Source organism: Sapajus apella, unplaced genomic scaffold, assembly GCF_009761245.1.
Source record: "Sapajus apella isolate SASKATOON/1434 unplaced genomic scaffold, GSC_monkey_1.0 scaffold23, whole genome shotgun sequence".
NCBI lineage: Eukaryota > Metazoa > Chordata > Mammalia > Primates > Cebidae > Sapajus > Sapajus apella.
The window spans coordinates 9,376,246-9,381,703 of record NW_022436963.1 but is presented as its reverse complement, the minus strand read 5'-3'; the positions used below and the strand labels follow the sequence as shown (position 1 = coordinate 9,381,703).

Here is a 5,458-nt window from a genome sequence, read left to right as displayed (position 1 = left end):
GTCACCATGTTGACCAGGATGGTCTCGATCTCTTGACCTTGTGATCCACCCGCCTCGGCCTCCCAAAGTGCTGGGATTACAGGCTTGAGCCACCGCGCCCGGCCTTAAGGACTCTTAAGATTACATTGGACCAGCTGGTTTGTCCTGTTTTAAAATCAACTGATTAACAACCCTAATCTTGTTTGCAACCTTAATTCCCCTTTGCCATTTAAGGGAACATTCACAGGTCCTGGGAGTTAAGATGTCAATATCTCTGGGGGCTGTTATTCTGCCTACCACAGCATGCATTGAACACCTACTCTGTTCTCATCCAGGTTCTGTGCTAGGTTCTGGGATATAGCAAAGACTCAGGCCAGCTCTGTTGACAAAACCCTGTATAATTACAACAGCAAGCGTTGAATGAGCACCTGCTCTTCCTCTGCGCCAAGCACAGTGCTAAGCAATTTCCTTGCTATTGGCTGTATTGGATAAAAGTAACATTGTGAGCCGGGTACGGTTGCTCACGCCTGTAATCCTAGCACTTTGGGAGGCCAAGGTGGGCAGATCATGAGGTCAGGAGTTCAAGACCAGTCTGGGCAATATGGTGAATCCCCATCTCTACTAAAAAATATAAAAAATTAGCTAGGCATGGTGGAGTGCGCCTGTAATCCCAGCTACTCAGGAGGCTGAGGGAGGAGAATTGCTTGAACCCAGGAGGTGGAGGTTGCAGTGAGCCAAGATCGTACCACTGCACTCCAGCCTGGGCGACAGAGAAAGACTCCTTCTCAAAAAAAAAAAGAAAAAAAAAAAAAGTAACTGTGTGATTGACCAGCTTGCCCAGACCACACAGCACAGTTAGAACCATAATGCAAGTCTGTAAGAGAGGTACAGGGTGTCCTGGTACCAGAGAAGGGGCTCCTAACCCAGTTTGGGGGAGGAGTTGAGGGCAGGCAAGCTTCTGAGGAAAAGGGGTTGAGCAGGACCCAGGGCAAGGGCTGGCCACCTTGGGGGTTGCCCGAGAGAAGCAACCAATTTATGGGTAGAACCATTCTGTAACAGGTTATTTGCATACAATCAATGCCAAAGTGCTTTGTTCAGACAGATGGACTGACTCACTAAAAATGGTCACAACAGCCTGGGGGAGAGAACATATGACCTGGCCCTGGCTCACAGTGGGGACTCAATAACTACACTTAGGTGTTGCTTAACGATGGGAATGCTAGAGGACTTTGTCTGGTGTAGGAACACCAGAGAGTGTGCTCACACAGACCTAGATGGTACAGGCTACCACACATCCAGGATAGAGGGGGTCGCCTGTGGCCCCTAGGCTACAAGCCTGTATAGCAAGTTACTATATTGGTACCTAGGCAGTTGTTATGGTAAGTATTTGTGAATCTAAATATTAAAAAGGTATAATAGAACTGGGCCTGGTGGCTCACACCTGTAATCACAGCACTTTGGAGGTCAAGGTGGGTGAATCACTAGGTCAGGAGTTCGAGACCAGTTTGGCCAACGTAGTAAAACCCTGTCTCTACTAAAAATACAGAAAAAGAAGAAAATGGCTGGATGTGGTGACATGCACCTATAATCCCGGCTGCAGGAGGCTGGGGCAGGAGAATCTCATGAACCCGGGAGGCGGGGTTGCAGTGAGCCAAGATTGTACCATTGCACTCCAGCCCAGGCGACAGTGCGAGACTTTGTCTTAAAAAAAAAACAAAAAAACAAGAAAAGGTATAATTAAAATATGGTAAAAAAGATAAAATTGGGCCAGGTGTGGTGGCTCACACCTGTAATCCCAGCACTTTGGGAGAGACCAAGGCAGGTGAATTCAGTTCAGATCAGGAGTTCAAGACCAGCATGTCCAAAGTGGTGAAACCCTGTCTCTACTAAAAATACAAAAATTAGTGGTGGCGGGCACCTGTAATCCTAGGTACTCAGAAGGCTGAGGTAGGAGAATCGCTTGACCCAGGAGGCGGAGGTTACAGTGAGCCGAGATCACACAACTGCACCCCAGCCTGCGAGACAGAGCAAGACGCCGTCTCAAAAACTAACTAAATAAATTAATTAAATAAAAGATAAAAATAGTCCACCTGTATGGGCACTTACCATGAATGGAGCTTGCAGCACTGGAATTTGCTCTGGTGAGTCAGTGAGTGAGTGGTAAGTGAATGTGAAGGCCTAGGACATTACTGTGCACTACACTTAGGCTACACTAAGTTTATTTTTTACTTTTTTTTTTTGAGATGGAGTCTCGCTCTGTCGCCAGGTTGGAGTGTAGTGGTGCAATCTCAGCTCGCTGTAACCTCTGCCGCCTGGGTACAAGTGATTCTCCTGCCTCAGCCTCTCAAGTAGCTGGGACTACAGACATGCGCCACCATGCCCAGCTAATTTTTTTGTATTTTTAATAAAAATGGGGTTTCACCATGTTGGCCAGGATGGTCTCGAACTCTCGACCTCATGATCTGCCTGCCTCAGCCTCCCAAAGTGCTGGGATTAAGGCATGAGCCACCATGCCTGGCCCACTAAGTTTTTTTTGTTTTTTTTTTGTTTTGTTTTGTTTTGGGGGGGACGGAGTTTCGCCCTTGTTACCAAGGCTGGAGTGCAATGGTGCGATCTCGGATCACCACAACCTCCGCCTCCTGGGTTCAGGCAATTCTCCTGCCCCAGCCTCCTGAGTAGCTGGGATTACAGGCATGCGCCACCATGCCCAGCTAATTTTGTGTATTTTTAGTAGAGACGGGGTTTCACCATGTTGACCAGGATGGTCTCAATCTCTTGACCTGGTGATCCACCCGCCTCGGCCTCCCAAAGTGCTGGGATTACAGGCGTGAGCCACCGCGCCCAGCCCTCTAAGTTTATTTTTAAAAATTTTCTTCTTCAATAAGAAATTAACCTCAGCTTACTATAATTCTTTTATTTTACAATTTTTAAAAAATACTTTGACTTTTTGGCTCTTGTAATAACAGCTCAAAACATAAACACAGTAGGGTGCAGTGGCTCATACTTGTAATCCCAGCACTTTAGGAGGCGGAGGCGAGTGGATGACGAGGTCAGGAGTTTGAGACCAGCCTGGCTAACATGGTGACACCCCATCTCTATTAAAAAAAAAAAAAAAGGATTTTATTTATTTAAATCCTTATTCTTTTTTTTTTTGTTTTTTGTTTTTTTTTGTTTTGTTTTGTTTGAGTCGGAGTTTTGCTCTTGTTACCCAGGCTGGAGTGCAATGGCGCAATCTCGGCTCACCGCAACCTCCGCCTCCTGGGTTCAGGCAATTCTCCTGCCTCAACCTCCTGAGTAGCTGGGATTACAGGCACGCGCCACTATGCCCAGCTAATTTTTTGTATTTTTAGTAGAGACGGGGTTTCACCATGTTGACCAGGATGGTCTCGATCTCTTGACCTCGTGATCCACCCGCCTCGGCCCCCCAAAGTGCTGGGATTACAGGCGTGAGCCACCGCGCCCGGCTTTAAATCCTTATTCTGTAAGCTTTTTTCTGGGTTTAAAACTTTTTATTGGCTGGGCATGGTGGCTCATGCCTGTAGTCCCAGTACTTTGGGAGGCTGAGACAGGAGGATTGCTTGAGCCCAGGAGTTTGAGACCAGCCTGGGAAACATGGCAAAACCCCATCTCTACAAAAAATACAAAAATTAGGCAGGCATGGTGGCACGTGCCTATAGACCCAGCTACTCCGGAGGCTGAAGTAGTAGGATCACCTGACCCCAAGGAGGTCGATAAAAAAAATTTTTAACTTATTTATTTATTTTTTTTAACCTTTCAAACTTTCTTGTTAAAACCTAAGAAAAACACGTTAGCCTAGTCCTACAAATGGTCAGGATTATCGATATCACTGTCTTCCATCTCCACATCTTGTGTCACTGGGAGATCTTTAAGGGCAGTACTACACGGGGAATTGTCATCTATCACAAAGCCTTCTTCTGGAACACCTCCTGGAGGACTGCCTATGACTGTTTTACAGTTAACTCTTTCTTTTTTTTTTTGAGACGCAGTCTCGGTCTGTCGCTCAGGCTGGAGTGCAGTGGCACTTTCTCGGCTCATCGCAATGTCCACCTCCTGAGTTCAAGCAATTCTCCTGTCTCAGCCTCCCAAGTGGCTGGGACTACAGGCGCCAGTTACCACAACCATATAATTTTTGTATTTTTAGTAAAAACAGGGCTTCACCATATTGGCCAGGCTGGTCTCGAACTCCTGACCTCAGGTGATCTGCCCACCTTGGCCTCCCAAAGTGTGGGATTACAGGCGTGAGCCACCACAGCTGGCCAACTTTTTTTTTTTAATAAGTAGAAGGAGTACGCTCTAACAATGAAAAGTATGGTGTGGTAAATACATAAACCAGTAACACACTTGTTTATTAATATTATATACTGTACCTATTTGTATGTGCCATATATATATATATATATATATTTATTTTTTTTTTTTTTTTTTTGAGACAGAGCGAGACTTTGTCTCCCAGGCTGGAGTGCGGTGGCACAATCTCGGCTTACTGCAACCTCCGCCTCCTGGGTTCAAGCAATTTTCCTGCCTCAGCCTCCTGAGTAGCTGGGATTACAGGCACCCGCCATCATGCCTGGCTAATTTTTTTGTATTTTTATAGAGACAGGATTTCACCATGTTGGCCAGGCTGGTCTTGAACTCCTGACTCAGGTGATCGCCCCGCCTTGGCCTCCCAAAGTGCTGGAATTACAGGCATGAGCCACCGTGCCTGGCCTGTGCTATATTTTTATAGGACTGCAGCACAGAAGGTTTGATTACACCAGCATCACCAAAAACACAAAAGTAATGTGCTGTGCTGTCTGTTGTTGGCAGAAATGTCATTATGTACATGTGACTGTATTTGAATGCTTGTTCCCATCATTAGTGATTAATTGGTAAGATTTGCTACTGGTCAGCTGGTAATGACTAGACAAAGCTGGACTTGAACCTGATGTCTAACTCCAAAGGCTGTATTTTGCCTGAGGGCCTCCATGCTCTCCCCTGGCCTGGGACATGGTTTTGTCCATATGATGGGCCCTCTGGGCAGCAGATTCACTCCAGGCAGAGTTGGTAACCTCTTCCTTCCCCAGCACCAAGGCCTCAGTTCCTCATACTTGCCTCCACTCACACTCACCCATCAAAACTTATCAGCCAGTGTGACTCCGAGGGCCCTCCTCCCTGCTAGGTGAGATGAGGGAATGTGACCAATTCCACCCAGCAACCACTAATGTGCCAAGGCTCCGCTCTAAGTGCCATTCAAAAAGTAAAAAGAAACAGGTAAAATTAATTACAATTATATACTTAACCCAATAGTAGGGTGACCCAATGTCCAGGTTTGCCCAGGACTAAGGTATTTCCTGGGATGCACCCCTATCAGCACTTAAACCAGGGAAGTTCCTAACAAACCAGAACAAGTTGATCGCCCTACCCAGAAGATCTAAAATGTTATAATTTCTTTCTTTTTTTTTTTTTTTTTTTTTTTTTT

General features: G+C 46.1%; 1 long non-coding RNA gene across 1 annotated transcript in view; it reads left to right on the top strand.

Annotated features, from left to right (window-relative positions):
- The first annotated feature begins 3,765 nt into the window (after positions 1-3,765).
- The window catches only part of LOC116559442, a 6,171-nt gene continuing 4,478 nt past the window's right edge, over positions 3,766-5,458 (top strand). The window contains exons 1-2 of the long non-coding RNA XR_004272459.1: positions 3,766-3,848; positions 5,071-5,076. This is a non-coding gene — a long non-coding RNA (uncharacterized LOC116559442). The remainder of the gene's footprint in view (positions 3,849-5,070; positions 5,077-5,458) is intronic.